This window comes from Sminthopsis crassicaudata, chromosome 2, assembly GCF_048593235.1.
Source record: "Sminthopsis crassicaudata isolate SCR6 chromosome 2, ASM4859323v1, whole genome shotgun sequence".
NCBI lineage: Eukaryota > Metazoa > Chordata > Mammalia > Dasyuromorphia > Dasyuridae > Sminthopsis > Sminthopsis crassicaudata.
Window position 1 is genome coordinate 362640955 of NC_133618.1, and position 21421 is coordinate 362662375.

Genomic DNA, 21421 nt, shown 5'->3' on the forward strand with positions numbered 1-21421 from the left:
TCAGCAAGAAATGACCAGCAGGATGAATAGAGAGAGGCTTAGAGAGACTTACATGAACTGATGCTGAGTGAAATGAGCAGAACCAGGAGATCATTATACACTTCAACAACAATACTGTATGAGGATGTATTCTGATGGAAGTGGATATCTTCGACAAAGAGAAGATCTAATTCAGTTCCATTTGATCAATGATGGACAGAATCAGCTACACCCAGAGAAGGAACACTGGGAAATGAATGTAAACTGTCTGCATTTTTGTTTTTCTTCCCAGGTTATTTTTACCTTCTGAATCCAATTCTTCCTGTGCAACAAGAGAACTGTTCAGTTCTCCACACATATATTGTATCTAGAATATACTATAATATATTTACCATGTATAAGACTGCTTGCCATCTAGGGGAGGGGGTGGAGGGAGGGAAGGGAAAATTCATTACATAAGTGAATGCAAGGGATAATGTTGTAAAAAATTACCCAGGCATATGTTCTGTCAATAAAAAGTTATAATTTAAATAAATAAATAAAAGAAACAATTCAAATAGTTAAAAAAAAAGGATAATTCTGGCAGATACAAAAAGGGTTAGAAAGAAAAGAAGAAAAACAAATTCATATAATTAAGGAAAACAAATTGTTGTATTGGCCAATGTGAAAAAGTCCTTTTTCTATAGTGGCAAGGAACTGGAAACTGAGTGGATGCCCATCATTTGGAGGATGACTGAATAAGTTATGGTGTATGAACATAATGGAATATTATTGTTCTATAAGAATGAGGAGCAGGCTGACTTCAGAGAAGCCTGTAAAGAGTTACACAAACAGATGCTGAGTGAAGTGAGCAAGACTCAAGTAAATGTCAAGTCACTCCCAGATGTCACTCCCAGACTTCAGGGCCAGAACTCCATTGAGTGACATCTACTGGCTGTATGGCTCTGGAGCAACTTACTTAACTTCTTTCTGCCTTTGCTTTGCATCTCATGAGCATCTTCTTTTAAAAATCTAACAGCAAACCTCTGAGTTAGGGCAGACAAACTAGCTCAAACTAATCCCAGCTATAGGTCTGCGAAATGATTAAATATTTGTTTTTCAGTAGTAACATAAGCCTCTTAAACCTGAATCCCTTTTGAGTCAAAATGGGAATTTAGAGAAGCCTCATAGGAATGCCTGGAATTCAGGAAGTAGAATCTGAGGCAAGAAAAACTGCTTCCATAATCCCCTAACCCTGAGAATAGTCAAGAATTTAAAAGAGTAATTGCTGATCATAGGAAAGTTTACAAGGGTTGGGAGATATGAAATTAGAGGAGCTTCATTCACAGATACTTATATCTGGGTTTATTTCTAGCTGACAATAACCACAATATGTTCTTGTGCATCCCCTCATCCCTATCTCTTTTTACTCTCCTCATGATTCAGTCTACTCTCAAAATGTTTCCTGTATTCTTCCAGCTTGAATTTATACATTCTTAAGATCTTGAATTTAGTGAGGGACTCAGAAATCCAACCCCTCCCTCACTTCTGCCATTTTATTTGTGACAGAATTAAGGACCAGAAACTACAAGTGGCAAAACTGGTAATCAAGTTCAGGTCCGACTCCAAATCTAATTAATATTTGTCTCAAAGCACTGAATTGCAAAATCAACAGTTGCCCTATGGGTCCTTTTCTATCTTCCCTCAGTTCTCAAAGGGGTACAACTGGCTCTTTAGTCCCTTCTCTCTTTGCCTCTCTCTCACTATCCAATCAAAGCATAAAATGCTAAAGGTACCATGCTACCAAGCAAGCAGACATGCTAAATATTCTCCCCAAAACAGCTAGAGTGTGTTAGCCTATGGTCCTATTGAGCTATGGAGCTGTGTTCTGTTGAGTGAGGAGGCAGTTTTTCTAATGGAGAAAATTGTGTTTGCATTCTTAACCAAACAATAGTCAGAGTTTGCAGACCTGTCATTAAGAGAACACTGTCCCTGATGTGGTTTCTTGAATGGAGGGTCAGCAGAGGATTGGCCATTAATCTGCTTCATTATTACTTATAATAAATCTAAAGTTCATGAAGATCTCTTATAGGTCATCTAGTTCAAACTACAGCAGAATTCTTTCCAACTTGACATTGAGACATTAATTGACTATCCACAGCTCACTAAGTACTATCTTATCATCAGAAAAAAGTGATCATTTTTTCTTTTTAATCTATGCATGTTTTCTTAAATTCTTTTTCTTGTTATTGTAGCCATCATTTCTAGCACTATGTTAAATGATAGAGGTGATAACAGGCATCCTTGTTTTATCTCTGATGTCCTGAAAAGATGTCTAGCTTTTCTTTATTATATATACCACTTTTAGGTTTAAACCAAAAAAAATTTACTATATTAAGGAAAGATATACTTCTTCTAATATTTTTAGAGTTTTTAATAGAAATAACAATTGCATTTTGTCAAAAACCTTTTCAGTATGTGTGTGTGTGTGTGTGTGTATATATATCTGTTCCCAATTAATGCAAATAATGAAACATATTAATTCAAATTTGTAAAGCATATTTCTATTTGGCTGAAACCAAGATTATATTTACATAATTATAACTTTAAATAGAATAAATGATAATTAATAGGATAACTTCATGGAATTCTTTATTCATAGTAAATGGAACCTCATTATAATCATATCATTTTATTATTTATATTATTAACCTGGTTTATTATATTTATAAGCATTCCTAATTTTGAACCAAGCTCACATTTTTGGTATAAACCCAATATGATTATAGTGTAAAATCTTTCTAATATCTTGTGTTGGACTACTTGATAATAATTTATTTAGAATTTTCCATCAATGATCATTGTTGATATTGGTCTAATGTTTTATTTCTCAACTTTGTCTCTCATTTATTTATCAATAAATATCATAGAAAGAGACTGGTAGAGTATCTTTCTTATTATTGAAAACCACTTACATTATGTTGTAATTCTTTAAATGGTTAACAGAATTCACTCAAGGATTTCATTGTTTTCATTCATTTTTTTTTCCATTTCTCTTCCAATATTGGATCATTTAAACAGTCTTTTCTTTTGTTAATCTGGATTGAATATATTTTTGCAAGTATTCTTCTATTTCTTCTAAGTCATAAGTTTTGTTAATATAACTGGGCAAAAAAGTGACATAATTTTTTTCAAGTTATTATGAGTTTTCTTTTATATAAATAATATGATTTTCCTGTCTCTTTTAAAAATCAGGTTAACTGTTTATTTAAAAAAGACAAATCACTAGTTTTGTCTATCAATTCAGTGCTTTCAAAAGAAATTTTCAGAATTTTTACTTTCTCATTTTGTTGGGAATTTTGACCTGTCATTTAAATTTTTTAATCACATATTTATTGATTTTTCTCTCTTTTGCTGATGGAAATATTTAAAGATATCTCAAAATTATTTTAGCTGAATACCATCAGTTTCGGTAAATTTGTTTTGCTGTCTTATTAATGTCATTTTTTGAATAAAATTTTCTACTGTTTCTATAATTTGTTCTTTGACCCACTGATTCTTTGATATTTTGCTATTTGGTTTCGTTTAAGCACTTTTAAGCTATTTTCTCTAGAGCCTTTTATTGAATGTAATTTTTATTGCATTTTGATCTATAAATGATGTGTTCAGTATTCCTTTAGCTCTAATATTTTCTGCCCCAATATGTGGTCAATTTTTGTACAACAGAGAAGAATGTATATTATTTTTTTAAATTTCCAATTAGTAATTGCTGAATAGCTTATCTTTAAGTTTAAGGTTCTATTCAAGTCTTTAACTTTTTTCTTATATATCTTTAGGTTAGAATTGTTTTAAAGTGACACATTGTTATAATATATAAAGTGGCATTATTATTATACTATCTCTTTTTCCCTTTAAGTAAATTCCATATATTTAACTGCTATGTTATTTGTAGTGATATAGATCCATTATTTACAGTGCCTTTAAGCATAATTCAATTTTCTTGCTTAACTCTTTTTACCTTTTTTTTTTTTTTTTAACTGTAGCTTATTTAAAATAATGATCAATACCTCGGCTTTTTGAGCTTAGCTGAAGGATAATAAATTTTTCTTTAGTCCCTCATTTTAATTCTATGAATCTTGCTATATCAATTGCAGTTTTTATAAACCACATATTGTTGTTGTTGAGTCACTTCAGTTGAGTTTAGCTCTCAATTACCCCATTTGAGGTTTTATCATTTCCTTCTCCAGCTCATTTTGCAGATAAGGACCTGAGGCAAATAGGGTTAACCTAAGGTCAGATGTTAACTCAGGTCTTCCTGAGTTAACTCCAGGGGCAGTGCTCTATCCACTGCACCACTTAGCTATTTAACCATATATTATCAGATTCTATTTTTCAATCTATTCTGAAATCATTCCATTTTGTGGATGAAGTCATCCCATTTACATTATCAGTTAAGACTGTTTCTTGTGTATTTCATTTCATCCTGTCCTCTAGTCTTTTCACCTTTCTTTATTCAGACCTCTCTATAAATAAGAAGGTGGTAGAAAAGAGGCAAATTGCCTGATATATGTGACTCTAGAAGTGAAACAGCATGCCTCCTCTGTTATAGTTTTTCTCTTCTCCCTTCCCTTCTGATGATAGTTTTTTCTATTTTTATCTTCTAAGACATTAAAACAAACAAAATTACCCATAGACACACTATCATTTTAAATTTTCTTTGTGGCCCTTTAGCATTTTGGGGTTATAAGAATACTTTTGCTTCTTATCTCCCTATAAATATGAACAAATATGAATAAAACCTGCCCTCCATAAGGCCATAGACTCTGATAGCTATTTCCTTTTTTAGTATTCACAAACCAATTCCATAATAATTCACATTCTAGAATTTTAGTTGAAATTGAAATTAAATTCTCTGACTTATAATATGTGTAATTGCTTCTTTTCTTTTAAAAATGGAGACATTTGATAACAATTTGATAACATTAAAACAATAGGACCTAAAGGGAAAAGGGAGATAAAAATACATTCTGGCAAATTTATATGGCTGCCAGTCACATTATCTAATTACTTATACTTATTTCTGATGATATATGTTCCCATCTGGTACAACTTACAGCTAAGTCCTATTTTGTGTGAATAATGAACACCGTGAATTAGCCATATGTATTCAAACTTGAACTATTTGAAATTATGATTATATAAAATATGGTGAATGGTTCTAGTTCAGTGGAAATATTCTGGGCCAATTTGATCACTTCATGAGATTCATTATATATTGGAAGATTTCTCCAAAAAAATGGTTGAAATTTGCATCTCATTTATATAGTTTTCTTAAAAGTCTCAAAAAATAGCTCCAGTGAGTCTAATAATGTTTATAATAAACTTGTATCACAATGGAGATTCCTTTTGAAGAAGAATTTGAACTATATGATCTATGACATCTCTTCAAGGGATCTCTTCATAGTTTCTAAGGTAATAGGGACCTTTAAGGGCATCTTGTTCTATCCCATCATCTTACAGATGATGAAATTGAATCTCAGAAAGGATAAAAGACAGGTAGTAAGTAGCAAACTCATAGATAATGAATAAATTGGCTATAGAATCTATCAGCTCATTAAATGCACTGGAATATAATTTGTATGAAACAAATTATTTTCTTTCTTATCTTCAATTAAATTATCATTGAATTGCAAAGTTACTCATTTTTGTTGTTTCTTGTATTCCAAAATTATTTACTCTTGGTGAGGAAAATAGAAGCAAATTAAATGCTGGGTAGATTTGATATTTTCTTTCATCTGCTATCATTCATTCCCCCTCTTTCCTCAGTTTAATTAGAATAATAATTTTTTTCCTCAAGATTTATCCCCTGTACCAACTAATTCTGAGTATATTAGAATCTCAGTTCAATTCTTACTGGACACTAACAGCACTATGCTCTGTATTGACTACCCTTGTACTTTCATCTTCTGTTTATATTTTTCCAACTATGAAATTTGGGGATGCTGGGATCTGGCCTTGACTTGGTTCTAAGTGTTACAACCCTTTAATTATATGAAGGCATTTGAATTTAAGCAGCACTTAGCAAACAAGTGGACTACAACGGGCAACTGTTAAATCAGCTCTTCCAAATCCACATTTAAGTAGCCTATAATTAAGTCCCAAACGATTTTTCCCATATCTTTCTGCTGACACACAAATCAATAGCTCCATATAAAAATAAAACATAAAATTGTGATCACTTTCATTTTTCATTGCCTTGATTGAACTGAAATTGAAAATCAATATGATTTTACCATTAAGTTTGGGCATCTTTGAGGATAAGGTGGAAGTGGGAAGATCACTAGGTAACAGGCATAAAAGATGTTTTATTTGGTGAAGAGAAGAGATGTGAAGTTAAAATATATCATAGAATATGTCTCTATTCTTTAAGGACACTATTTGGTATCAAAAGAAATTGACTTGGGTGATAGGACTTTTGTATAGTTGGGAGTTCAAAGTGTTCAAAGGGTAAGATTAGAAAGCTGTTCAGAAAGCTGAGTTCTAGAAAATATATGTTTTATTTACAGTAACGTGAGCATGATTTTTTGGGAATAGCACTGGAATAGTGTCAGGAGACTTAATTCCCATACCTAGCTCTGCTTCTGATGTTCTGTGCTTTGACATCATGCTTTGCCTGTATACTTCTATTTTCCCTTCTGTTTTTTCAGTTTTCTTTTGTGTGTGGTTTCTCCCCACAACCCTCTGTAGCCCTGCCCTCCATTAGAATATAATCTGTTTGAAGACAGGAACTGGCTCCTTTTTGTTTGTGTTGGTTATCACTAGCACTTTTGTAAAGTGCCTGGCATATGGTAAGTCCTTAATACATGATTTCTTTTTCTTTCTTTCCTTCCTTCCTTCCTTCCTTCCTTCCTTCCTTCCTTCCTTCCTTCCTTCTTCTCTTTCTTATTTTCTAACCCCATTTTTTCTTCCTTTTTTCCTTGCTTCTTTCCTAACCTAATTTATTTTTTCCTATATATAATTTCTTCTTCTCTTACCCTAATTCTTTTCTTCCTTCTATTCAGAATTATCTCATTTTTAAGCATTTTTATCTCTGTGCTTAGTCTAATGCTTAGTATTTAGTAAATTCTTTTTCATTAGTTCATTCACTCAAGGAGCTTATAACCTAGTCTACTAGAAGGATACAACCCAGGACATAAGGTCAGTAAAGTCAAGATTATTTGGGAAAATTAAATTATTTATTCATAATATTATTAATTAAAAAGTACATTAACAACTGAGGAATAAGTGTAAGCTTTATAAATAAGGAAGGAATTGAGCTAAGGCTTGAAGGAAGAAAAAGATTCCAAGAAACAGAGTGAATTCATTCTAGTCATGGAGATGACTTACGCTATTACACCAAGATAGGAAATAAAATATCGAGTTCAGGGATTAGCCAATTTGGTTAAAATGTGTTAAGTTTGTGAATAGGAGTAATGAAAAGAAGGTTGAATTCAGATTATGAAAGGTTTGATACAAAAAGATGAAATATTTGTATTTTATCTTAGGGGCAAAGGAGCCATAGGAGATTATTGTTTTTAAGTAGAGGGGCAGTATGGTCAAACCTGTGCTTTAGGATGATTATCTTTTTAACTATGTGAGGGATAAATTAGAGAGACAAAGGACTAGAAAGAGGCATACCCATTGGGTGGCTATTTTAATACTTTAGGGAAGAGATAACAAAGTCTAAAAGAAATATGGTGATGGGAATGAGAGTTGTATAAAAGATATAGAAAAAAGAGCTTTGGTAGAGATAAAATCAATAAGCATTAACACCTAAACATTTCTAGGATTAAAAAAAGACAATCAAAGATTATTCTGAAATTAGCAAACTGAGTGACAAAAAAGATATTATCCTCAGAAGAAAAAGGGAAATTTAGAGAATAGAGGTTTATTGAGTGACTAAGATATTATCCTCAAAAGAAAAAGGAGAGCTTCACATGTTGCATTTGAGATGCCAATGGGACATTCAGATAGTGATGTCTAGATGGCAGCTGGAAGCTGGCAGCATGGAACTAGCATTCCTAGATCTAAATTATAATTCCTAGATCTAAATATACAATATATATATATATATAATTCCTAGATCTAAATATACAAATTTTGGGGTCATCTACATAAATATGATAATTAAACCTATGAGAAGTGACCAAGGGAGAGAGTATTAAGAGAGAAGGCACTCTCTTGGACTTGGATTCTTCTCTCTTGTATCTCTTTGCCAGTTTTCACTGGTTCCTCTTCTTCCTCTTCACCTTTAACTTTAGATGGTTTCCATGTTCTCTAATCTTAACTCTCATTCATTTCCTTTTCCAGCTGCAATCCAGAACATGCATCAAAGGTAAAATTACTAATTGCTCTGCTTCATACAGTAAGAAAGAGGAATGGGGTCATCCCAGCTTCCAAATTCTAATGTTCTTAAGGGGTTCACTGTAACATCAGGAAATTTCAGAACCAAGAAAGTGACATAACCTTTTCAAACCAGGCATCTAATTTTTGCAGCCAGGCCTTTAAACCTGACAATTCTATGAACACATCCAGCCATTCTGTAGAGCAATTTGGAACTATGTTAAAAAAGTTATCAAACTGTGCGTAACTTTTGATCCAGCAGTGTTACTATTGAGCTTATATCCCAAAGAGATTTTAAAGAAGGGAAAGGGACCTGTATGTGCAAGAATGTTTGTGGCAGCCCTCTTTGTAGTGGCCAGAAACTGGAAACTGCGTGGATGCCCATCAATTGGAGATTGGCTGAATAAATTGTGGCATATGAATATTATGGAATATTACTGTTCTGTAAAAAATGACCAACACGATGACTTCAGAAAGGCTTGGAGAGACTTACATGAACTGATATTGAGAAAAATGAGTAGGACCAGGAGATCATTATATACTTCAACAACAACACTATATGATGATCAATTCTGATGGACGTGGCCCTCTTCAACAATGAGATAAAACAAATCATCTCCAATAGAACAGTAATAAATTGAACCAGCAACACCCAGCGAAAGAACTCAGGGAAATGAGTGTGAACCACTACATAGAATTCCTAATCCCTCTATTTTTTTCTGCCTGCATTTTTTATTTCCCTCACAGGTTAATTGTATTGTATTTCAAAGTCTAATTTTTTTTGTACAGCAAAATGGCTGTGTGGACATGTATACATATATTGGATTTAATTTACACTTTAACATATTTAACATGTATTTGTCTACTTGCTATCTTGGGGATGGGTGGGGGGAAGGAGAGGAAAAATTGAAACAAAAGGTTTTGCAACTGTCAAAGCTGAAAAATTACCCATGCATATGTCTTGTAAATAAAACGCTATAATAAAATAAAAAAATAAGCCTGACAATTCTGTTCATTCATGAGTTTAGGGGAGGGATTTGGTAGAACTAAAACTGAAAATCATTGTAAAAACCTAGTTTATCAAGCAATTTTGAGAGCACTGTCTCATACAAGGTCATTTCAAGGTTTCAATAAACCTTGTTTAGTTGGTGGGTCAAATACCAACTAGATCTGGTCTTAGCTTGTTGAAATCTGCTTTAGGAAAAAGTTGAGGAAGAACAGAAGGGATTTCCATATTTTCTAGCCTTTTTCAAGATACTGACTTGGCAAGAACCTTCAAACTTTTTTTTAATTCTTTACTTATTTGCCATAAATTTAAAACTGCAGCCTAGGAGCAGTCAATGATAGAAAGAAATTGAAAGGACCTTCTAACTTAATTAAAAACCCTAATAATCTTAAAAGTTTTACTGCTAGAGACTTTTTTCCTGTTTTTTAATTAATCAATCATGAACAACTATTTGTGACCCCATTTGGAGTTTTCCTGGCAAAAATCTTAGAGTGGTTTGCTATTTCCTTCTCCAGATCATTTTACAGATGAGGAAATTGAGGTAAACAAGATTATGTGACTTGCCCAGGGTCACATAACTACTATGTGAGGCTGGATATAAACTCACATCCTTCTGACCCCAGGCCTAGCATTCTATCCATTGTTCTATCTAGCTGCTAGAGACACTCTTGACAAAACTCAGTTCAAAACACTGCAACCTTATCCATTACTATCCATCTGGACTTAGAGAAAAATCACATGAGAAAATATATACATTCCAGAAAGGAATTCTTGATATTAAGAAAATAACATTTTCTAAAAATAACAAACATTTACAAAAGTCCCTCAGAAAATGTATCTATCCTTTCTTTGCAGAGATAGGGACTATCGGTATTGAATTTGCATATACCATCAGAATCAGGTAATATGTTGTGTAGATTTACTGAATTGTTCCTAAGCTCATCTACTCCTCCCCTTTTTCCTTTAGCATTTGTTAAAAGAATTGGCTCTCTGCATTGGGGAAGGGAAATATTCAGAGGTCACGGTGGTATAATAAAAACAAACAAAAAAAATCAATAAAATTTAATTTAAAAAAGAAAGCTTCAGATTATCCCTAGAATCCAATAAGAACATATTGAAAAGTCAAATCCTATGGTGCATTGTGGGAGGCTATGACATCTCAATTTTCTTAAGAACATCATTCTAATTCATCACAAAGCTACTTCTGTTTCTCAAACAACAAACCCTTAAGCAACACTCTTCAGAAAACAGTTAGACCATCTCCTACCTTTTCAGTCTCTGAAATATCTCAGGGCAGGGAGACATCAAAATTTGTTATTGGACAGATACAATTCTTCTCTTTATAAAGGCTCATGAGCAGCCGGAGAGCTGCACTTGTACAGGGGGAAGAGCGCTCACAACATTTTGAGAATGAAAGGCCCTTGGATGCCGCTGTGAGTGCCTCTGTACAAATCCAAAGCGATTGCAACAGACTTACTGTTCTGAGATGCACTGGCTACTCCTTAGAATGTGTCCTCTGTCTATGATCCAACCAGTGCAGAGTTGAGAAGAAATCTGGCTCAAATTTGGGCTCAGAAAAGTTCTTAGTAAAGAACTGTTGGCTACAGAGGACCCTGCTCTCTTCCCCATCTGCAAACAGTTGGAAGGAGTTAAGCTTGGCTAACGTGAGTTTAGCCTGCATTTGAGACCTCACTGATGCTGCCCAAGACTGTAACCCTGGCTGTGCTGGACTTATCTTAAGCAGATGGGCCAGGCATTCTCTTTCCTCTGCTCCTTTGAAAGGGCATGCTTTCACTGCTGGCAACATCTGGGGCTAAATGATAAATGCTTTTTAACACTTTTATTTGGGAAGCAGATTGGAAATTTAACAGCTCCCTACTGGCAAGAATGAATGAGTACAAAAATGTTCAATTGAGTCATTTTAACAGACTTTCCCCAGCTATTTCAGCTGAGCAGGAAGCACGATGATTTCTACATCAACAAGAGAGAGGCAGAATACAACAGGAAGCAGAATTAATGAAGATGAGCAGGTAACTGAGCTACACAAAATTGATTCGCTCCTCAAAGAATGATTAAAATGTAATCTAAGAAAGCTGCTTAGAGAACTCCTTAGTTTGCTTAGAAAGCAAAACTGCTCCATTATTCTAGACAAGGCTTATGTGTCAGGAGAGGCCCAAGATTCTTCAACTTTTAACAAGACTCTTCAGTTTACAGACTAAATTTGAGAAAAAGTCTGTCAGTGGCAGGTATACTTCTGATATTATTTGGTCTAGTGTTGAATTGAACTTGTGATGGTTTGAATGTCTTTATTCTGAATATCTAAAACCCAACTTTTTAGTCCTAATCATGAAGGGGGTAATAATGAAACAAGAGTTTGATTCCTCATTTTCTCTAGTTTGCAGTTTTGTTAGAATTTTTCAAGACAACTGGGGTCTATGAAGATGCAAACTAAAGTGCCAAGTAAATCAGCTATTCTCAAGCTTTATCTACCATGACCTTTCCACCTCTCCCCACCTCCTTCCCAGTCCCTTCTCTCTGAAGGAGATTTATTTGTCTAGGTTAAGAAAATCATTCTTTGATAATATGGAACTATGTTTAGAAGAATTGCACATGTTTAATCTATATCAGCTTGCTTGCTATCTTGGGGAGAAGAGAGAGAGAGGAAGGGAGAGAGAAAATTTTGAAATACAAGGTTTTGCGAAGGTGAATGTTGAAAACTATCTTTTGCATATATTTGGGAAAATAATATACTATTAAAAAAAGAAACTGATGCTTTACTTGATGGAGGAGGGGAGAAATTAGACCTGAATAATGTTTGCATATTTAAACTAAATTAACTAGAGTTTTCTAAACTACACAGTGTTAAAGCAGAAATTCATTAATTTCTTGGCCTTAGGGAAATAAATATTCCTCCTATGGTGAATTTGTGCTTCATCGTGTCAAAAGGGCTGTACACCCCCATTGTCTATTAGTTATCCGGCTGTTGTTCAAGGGTCTCCAGAGATAAGTATTATTTGTCTCATTTTTTAGAGGAATAAAAATTTAGGCCACACAGAAGCAGACTGGGAAGATTAATAATATCAAACCTCAATGTCCAGCCATAAAGGATTTACATATTCCCTGTATGTAGATAGGCATATATAAAAACATGTAGAACAGATGGAAGGTAACCATAAAGGAGAAAGCATTAATAAATGAGGGGTGGGGAGGGAAAGAATAAGGAAAGGTGGACAACTAGGAAAGGCCTCCTACAAAAGGTGGTATTTGAAATGGATATTAAAGGAGCTGGGAGTTCTCAAAGGTAGATTGAATAGACATGGAGGACAGCCAGAACAAAGGCATGTAGAATGGAAATAAAGCCGTGTATGTAAGGAACAGTAAGTAGATCAGTATGACCTGACTATATTACACATGAAGGAAAATAATGTGTAAGAAGACTGGAAAAATAGGGGTCAGCTTGTTAAGAACTTTAAATAATAAATCTGGGAATTTTCATTGTACCCTAGAAACAACTGGAGGTCATTAGAGTTTATTGAGTAGGGGACTACACAACATGATCAGACTTATATTTTAGGAAAATCACTTTGGCAACCATGTAAATGGATCACAATAGAAAAAGACTGGAAGCTGGGTGTCCTGTTAATAGACAATTGTAATAGTCAAAGTTAAAGGTAATGAGATTCTCAACCTGGGTAGAGGCTGTGTGAATAGAAGGAAGGGATACACTTAAGAAATGCTGTGGAAGTAAAGACGGCAAGATTTGGCAATTGATTAGATATATGGGGTAATTAAAAAAAACATAGATGTCAAAGTTTTCAAATTTGTAGATCTCATAACATTAAAAGAATAGCTAACTCTTTACATGATGGAGTCAGAGATCAAAAAAATTTGGAAAGGTTAAAATGTTGTGCTAGATCCACTAATTTGAAATTGAATAGGGATAAGTTAAGAAGTTCTAAAGCTGGGTTCAGAATACCAGCAGCACAAGTAAAAGATTAAGGAGACATGACTTGAGAGAAATTCATCTGAAAAAAGGATTTAGGGGTGTTAATGAAATCCAAATATAAGTAAATATTGGGATATGACAGCCACAAAAGCTATTGTGATCTTAAATTATGCTGAAAGATATACCAACAAAGATATATGGGATAAATGAGAGTAAAGACTTGAAGATGACACTGAGGTTGTGAACCTGGTAAACAGGATGATGATGGGCTCCTAGATCATAATTGGGAAGTTCAGAAGAAGGAGTCTAGAGAGAAAGATAATGAGTTGTTTCAGATAACTGAATCCAGGGGAGCTTACAAGAGAGTAGGAGACACCACGAGTAAATGGCTTCTTCAAGATCAGTTCCATTCTGATGTGATCATCCCTTCACTAGGAGTAGAATTTTTATTGTCTTAAATTATACCTTTTTATTTGACTCCGTCCTGAACTATATTCCATTTTACCAGCAGAAAAAATTAAAGCCATTTCTACTCATACGAAAAATGCTCTAAATCACTACTTATTAGAGAAATGTACATTAAGACAGCTCTGAGGTGACACTTCACAGCTATCAGATTAGCTAAGATGATAGGAAAAAATAATGATAAATGTTGGAGGGGTTATGGGAAAACTGAAACACTAATGCATTGTTGGTACAGTTGTGAATTGATCCAACTATTCTGGAGAGCAATTTGGAACTATGCTTAAAAGTTCCAGTAGTCTCTCTAGCAGTTCTGTAGCCCAAAGAGATCATAAACAAAGGAAAAGAACCCACATGTGCAAAAATGTTTGTAGCAGCCCTTTTTGTAGTGGCAAGGAACTGGAAACTGAATGGATGCTCATCAATTGGGGAACGGCTGACTAAGTTGTGGTATATGAATGTAATGGAATATTGTTGTTCTGTAAGAAATGATGAACAGATAACTTCAGAAAAACCTGGAAAGACTTGCATGAACTGATGCTGAGTAAAGTGAGTAGAAACAAGAGAACGTTGTAAACTGCAACAACAAGATTATATGATGATCAGTTGTAATAGACTTGGGTCTTTTCAACAATGAGGTGATTCATGGTAATTTCAATAGACTTATGAGGAAAGGAGCCATCTACATCCAGAGAGAGAATTATGGAGACTGAATGAGGATCCAAGCATAGCATTTTCATTTTTTGTTGCTGTTGTTAGTTGTTTGCCTGTTTTTTTTTCTCATTTTTTTTTTTTTTGTTTCTTTGTTTTGCTGAGGCAAATGGGATGAAGTGACTTGCCCAGGGTCACACAGTGGCCACATTTGAACTCAAGTCCTCCTGACTTCAGGGCTAACTGCACTATCTAGCTGCCTCTTCTTTCACCTTTTGATCTGATTTTTCTTGTGTAACATGATGAGTATGAAAATATGTTTAAAAGAATGGCACATGCTTAACTTATATTGGATTGTCTATAGGAGAGAATGGAGGGGAAGAAGGGAAGAAAATTTGGAGCACAAAGTTTTACAGAGGTGAATGCTGAAAACTTTGCCTGTATTTGGAAAAATAAAAAAAAATATTTAAAAAACCTACAAATTACAGCTAAGTTGCAGATCTATATCAACTGTAGGGATTTTCCACTGTGCTCAGAAAGTCATAGCTCTGGACCAAGAAATAAAGAAGTAAAAATTATTTTGTGGGTCAGTTGTCATTCATGGAAACACTCATTTTTGCAACATGTAAAAAGTTTGGCACCTCCATTTATGTTTAAAAAAAACAAAACTGAATGCAGTTTTGGCTCCAACCTAGTGTGGCCTCTTCAAAAATTTACTCCCCTCTGTCCATTCATCTGATAGAAAAGACTATTTTGTAAAACAAAACAAAACAAAAAAAAAAACTTCACTGTTTGTAGAATAACATAGTCACTTCTGATCTTTTGTAATGAAACACTAATGGAATTAACGCCTCTCAAAATCACATTTGGAAATTAAGAGCACCTGCAATGTCCCTAGGGCTTGGCTATTTATGAGCTCCCCTCAGCCGTAGGATCCTTAGTCCAATATTAAAATCATTACAAATAACTGATATTTAGATAACACATTGAATTTGGCAAAAAACATTACATATAATATTCCATTTTAACCTCACTACAATCCTGTGAGGTAAGTACTACAGATCTTATTCTCATCTCTGTTTCATTAATATAGAAACTGAGATTCATTAACAGTTAAGTGACATGTCCTTGGGCACAAGACAGTTGATCACAAACGGAAAGATTTGATTCTGGCTCTAAGATAGCACTTTATTCATTACTCTATGCTAGCACAGGAATATAATACAGTAAGTTAGAATAATTAGGATTGGAATTAGGAAAACTCAAGTTCAAATACAGACATTTTCTAGCTATGTGATCCTGGGAAACTATACAACTTTAATTTTCTCCCTTATAAAATAGCATATACTACTCAACATTATTGTGAGTATCAAATAAAATATAATTGGAAAGTACTGAACACAGTACCTAACATAGGGTACTTTATATGTGTTAGTTATTATTATTATTATTACATGTTGAACTAGACCTGTGTCTCAAATGTATTTTAACCAAACTTAACCAAAAGGAAAAGGAAGTTTGGCTGTGTGACTCCCTGAAACACAGTTAGGAAGCTGCAGAGGCTGATTTTAGATTTATATAAGGGAAATGAACTGAACCAGCTATAATCTGCAAAAGAACTCTGGGAGATGACTATGAATCACTACATAGAATTTCCAATCCCTCTAATTTTGTCTGTCTGCATTTTTGATTTCCTTCACAGGCTACTATTTCAAAGTCCAATTCTTTTTGTTCAGCAAAACAACTGTTTGTTCATGTATACATATATTGTATTTAATTTATACTCTAACATATTTAATATGTATTGATCTGGGAGAGGGGAGAAGGAGGGGAAAAATTGGAACAAATGGTCTGGCAATTGTCAATGTTATAAAATTACACATGCAAATATCTGGTAAATAAAAACTATTTAAAAAAAGGGGGGGCAGCTAGGTGGTGCAGTGGATAGAGCACCAGCCTTGAATTCAAGAGGACCTGAGTCCAAATCTCATCTCAGACCCTTAACACTTCCTAGCTGTGTGACCCTGGGCAAGTCACTTAACCCCAGCCTCAGAGGGGAAAAAGATTTATATAAGGAAAAACTTCATAACTCTAGGACTATCATTTATTTATTTATCAATTAGTAAGGATTTAACATGAAGCATACATATAATCTATATCAAATAGCTCGCCATTTTAGGAATAAGGAAGGGGGAAGGAGGAAGACAATCTTGAACTCAAAATATTGTAAAAATAAATGCTAAAAATTATTTTTATATATAATTGGAAAAGTACAATGCTATTTAAAAAGATAAGACAAAAATAAAATAATACACATAATTTTATATTATCCAGCTCCAAAACATCCAAATCTATATCATCATAGGAATAGATACAAAAAAAGTCACAATACTTATAATAAGTACTTAATGCTAGTTTACTGACTTATTTCTAGGTATTGAGAATACAAAGACAAAAAAAAAGAAAGATCCCTTACCTTAAAGGAACTTAACTCTACTATGTGGAAACAACATGTGAATATATAAAGTGGCAATGCATAGAAAGAAAATATAAAGCAACTTGACTTTTTCCTATACTTGAACAGGCTGTCTCTTCAGTTGTATAGTTAGAGATGATGAGCTCCTTTTCACTGAAAGTGTTCAAGTCAAGGATGGATTTATCAGGGATGTTATGGAGAGAGTGGATGGATAACGGCTAGAGAGATGTATATTTCATGTGCTGAGAGGCAGGGTGACCTAAGGTCCTCTAAGGGCCCTTTAAGTCAAGATTGAACACTTTTATGGCATCCCTTCTCTAAGTAGGGAAAAAATCTGAAGAGATGAATCTCAAGAGATCAGTGGTGAGGAACATCCAGGTTTGATTTTGGAATGTAATTCCAAACACATAGCTAGCCTAAACCCAGCGTTTTTTCTCATTCAATTTTTCCTTTCTTTTTCCTGGGATGAGGAAATGCAAGTATTGTTCTGCTTAGTTGTACCTTACTCATCATGGGAAGGTAAAGGAGGGAAAAAGGGCAAGGAAGACCTCTAGCTATATTGCCTCCAGGTTATGATACCTGGGGCCAGAGATATCTGGAGCCCATAACCCATGGATGTCAAGCCACACAGCTCCTTCGATTCAGTCAAATGAACTTCTTGTCCTAGAAATGCTTAATAAATCAGACTTCTTTGTTTATCAAGAATAGATCATTCACGTCAACTTGGATGGATGTGGCTCTCTTCAACAATGAGATGATTCAAACCAGTTCCAATTGTTCAATAATGAAGAGAATCAGCTATACCTAGAGAGAGAACTATGGGAAGTGAGTGTGGACCACAACATAGCATTTCCACTCTTTCTGTTATTGTGTACTTGCATTTTTGTTTTCCTTCTCAGGTTTTTTTTTCTTTCTAGATCCAAGTTTTCTTGTGCAGCAAGATAACGGTATAAATATGTATACATATATTAGATTTAACATATATTTTAACATATTTCACATGTATTGGACTACCTGCCATCTAGGTGAGGGGGTGGAGGGAAAGAGGGGAAAAGTTGGAACAGAAGGTTTTGCAAAAGTCAATATTGAAAAATTACCCATGCATATGTTTTGTAAATAAAAAGCTATAGTAATAATAAAAAAAGAATGGCTAAGATGACAGGAAAAGGTACTGTAGGAGGGGATATGGGAAAACTGGGACAATATATTGTTGGTAGAGCCGTAAATGGATCCAACCATTTTGGAGAGCAATTTGGAACTATGCCCATAGAGTTGTCAAACTGTTTATACCCTTTGACCCAACAGTGTTTCTACTGGACTTATATCCCAAAGAGATCCCAAAGGAGGGAAAGGGACCCACATGTGCAAAAATGTTTGTGGCAGCCCTTTTTGTAGTGGCAAGAAACTGGAAATTGAATGGATGCCCATCAATTGGAGAATGGCTGAATAAGTTATGGTATATGAATATTATAGATATTATTCTGTAAGAAATGATCAGCAGGATGATTTTAGAGAGGCCTGGATAGACTTATATGAACTGATTCTAAGTGAAATGAACAGAACCAGGAGATCATTATACATAGCAGCAACAAGATTATATGATGATCATTTCTGAAGGACATGGCTCTCTTCAACAATGAGATGATTCAGACCAGTTTCAATAGTTTGATGATGAAAAAAGCCATTTACACTCAGAGAGAGGACTGCAGGAACTGAGTGTGGTTCACAACATAGCATTGTCATTCTTTTTGTTATTGCTTGCTTGCATTATATTTTGCTTCTCATTTTTTCTCGTTTGATTTGATTTTTCTTATGTGGTGAGATAATTATATAAATATATATGCATATATCAGATTTAACATGTTTAACATATATTGAACTACTTGCCATCCAGAGGAAGGGAGGGAGGAAGGAGGGGAAAATTGGAATATAAGGTTTTGCAAGTGCTAATATTGAAGAATTGTCCATGTATGTTTTGAAAAATTAAAAAAAACTTTAATAAAGAATAAGAAAAGATAGATCATGCTAGGAATGCTCTATTTCCTTTTCTTTTTGACAGTTTATTGGTAGAATGAGGCAATTGGAGCAAACAGGTTTTTAGTAAAATAATTAGCAAGCACTTATTTGTTCCAGGTATTATGACAGTCATTGGGGATACAAAAGTAAAAATGAAAATCTTAGCCTTTAAAGATTTTACATTTTATTGGATTTTATGCTTTCTAAAAATACCTAATAAATTCTTTCCTGCCACTTTGGTAAAAAGAAAGATGTGAGCTAAAAGAATAATTAGATGAATTCCAGATATGGCTGAATGACTGTGTCCAGTTAGTTGTATAAGGCCAGTTTGGAAGGAAATCTCCAATGGAATGCCCTAGGAATTTTTGGTTGGTCCTGAATTATTTAATATTGTTATTAGTCACTTGAATAAAGAGATACATTCCATAATTACAAACATTTTCATAAAATATACAGCTGGAAGGGATAAAGATTGGATAATAGAGTCAGGATTCAAAGTTGCAACACTGGGACAAATCTGATAAAAGGAAATATAATAAAGAAAAATGAAAAGTCTCACACTTGGGTTTATCACAAATTCAACTTAACAAGAATGAAATAAGAACATCTGGGGTGGTTTCAGGGAAGAGAACACTGGACTTTAAGTCATGAAAACCTCAGTGATTTTGTCTCAGACATTTATTAGCTATGTGATCCTGAGCTAATTATGTAAGTTCTATTTACCTCAGTTTCCTCATCTGTAAAATGGGGTTAATAATAGCACCTACTTCCAGAGTTGTTGTGAGCATCAAATGATGTGATATTTATAAAGTATGATATACATATACAATATGTACATATTATATGTAATTCTAAAGCACAGTGACTGGCATGTAATAGGCACTATAGAAATATTATTATTATGAATAATTATTGGACTAGAAAACCACTGAGATACTTTCTAGGCCCTAGAATTCTCTGATGTGATCTGAGACTAATAGAAACTGATATGGTATCTATGAGGTTCAAGTAAGAAAAAAACATATGAAGCACTTTGAAAACTATAAAGTATTATATAAATGTTAGCTCTTATAATTTTGAAAGTAATTTCATGACTGTTCATTTTTGTGTGTGACACTCTAATATTATGCCTCTCAAAAGAGAAAATGTTTTCAGAAGGCTATCTAGTGACTATAAAGTGAATAAAGTTAATTATCCCCAGGAGGTAACTTTCTGTGTCAAGGCAGAATCCAACACTGTAGATTTATGATAGATGGGTGACACTTGGAAATTGATATAGGAAAGGAGACTGTGAATGCCCTGTTCTTTTATAGGCTCAGATTTTAAAAACAGTTTTTGGATTTCTTTTCCTTTCCTTGTTCCAGGGATTGTAAATCCTCCCACATTACCATTTTTTTCAATTTTAGCCTAGTTTAGGCAAAGATTCCTAAAATAGGGGATTTCAAACTTCTTGAACTCATGGAACTTCATAGTCATAGATTTAAGAGCTCAGACAGACCTCAAATTCCTATCAATCAACACCTATCATTTTGAAGATGACATAAATGAAAGGTTAAAGAATAGAAGAGGGGAATGAAGAAGATTTCACGGAGGAGATGAACATTTGAGATGAATTTTAAAGAACAGATAGAGATTCAAAAAGTAAAGAGAGGAGAGAGGACAGGGTACAGGACCTGTAACCAGGAGACCTGTGTCTGAATGACAGTTCTTCTACTAATTAGTTATGCAGCAAGTCTCTGATCCTAAATTTCCTCACCTGTGAAATGGGAAGAGCTTCATTCTGCTTCATTCACAGGGCTGTGAGATTCTAAGATGAGAGATAGTATGTATAAAAATGCTTTATAAACAGTAAGGAGGGGTTACCAGTAGTTAGGAAGGTTGGGAATGCAGATTGTGGAGGAGTAACAAAATTCTTTTGTGGTCAAGTTGCAACTTAACAAGGCCATGACAAAACAAATGTGATACATTTTCTGCCTAATAGTAGTAGCAATTTATTCTGCTTGCTTTGGGACTTGATCCTTTATTACTCTTGGAAGAAATGCTTCTCGGGAAAGCAGAGGTGAGTCTGCAATATAATCATAGAAAGTGAAGGATGTATATTTAGAAATAAAACTTTAACAAACAAATTTTAACATCCTAACAAAATGTGAAAGTTTAATAATTTCATCAAACATCTAAGGTCCATCTCTTTTTGTGAAATATTTATTATAGGACTCTCCTCTGTCAAACAAATTCTGAAGAACGGAGTTTGGAAAAATTCTGATCTATGAAATATCAGGACTGCCAAAGAAATCCATAAAACCCACTCAAGCCATTTTCTTAATACTTTCTTTTAATACTTAATACAATCATATCTATCTATCTATCTATCTATCTATCTATCTATCTATCTATCTATCTATCTATCTATCTATATCTATATATATATCTCCAGGGAATCCTCTCCTAGTTCCAAACTAATGTTTTAATTCCATTACAGTATGAGTTTACAACATAGCAGACATCTTCTCTTTATTGATAATGA

At 34.0% G+C, this 21421-nt stretch overlaps 1 protein-coding gene across 4 annotated transcripts in view; it reads right to left on the reverse strand.

Moving 5' to 3' along the window:
• Nucleotides 1–21421, reverse strand: part of ACSL6 (acyl-CoA synthetase long chain family member 6) — a 141245-nt gene that overhangs the window by 91575 nt on the left and 28249 nt on the right. Inside the window, exon 1 of one of the 4 annotated variants that reach the window (XM_074290963.1) lies at nucleotides 10614–11813. The exons of the other annotated variants lie outside the window; for them this stretch is intronic. The gene's annotated coding sequence lies outside the window, so the exon portion shown is untranslated. Of the gene's footprint in view, nucleotides 1–10613; nucleotides 11814–21421 lie in introns of those variants that run through there. 4 annotated transcript variants of the gene reach the window in all.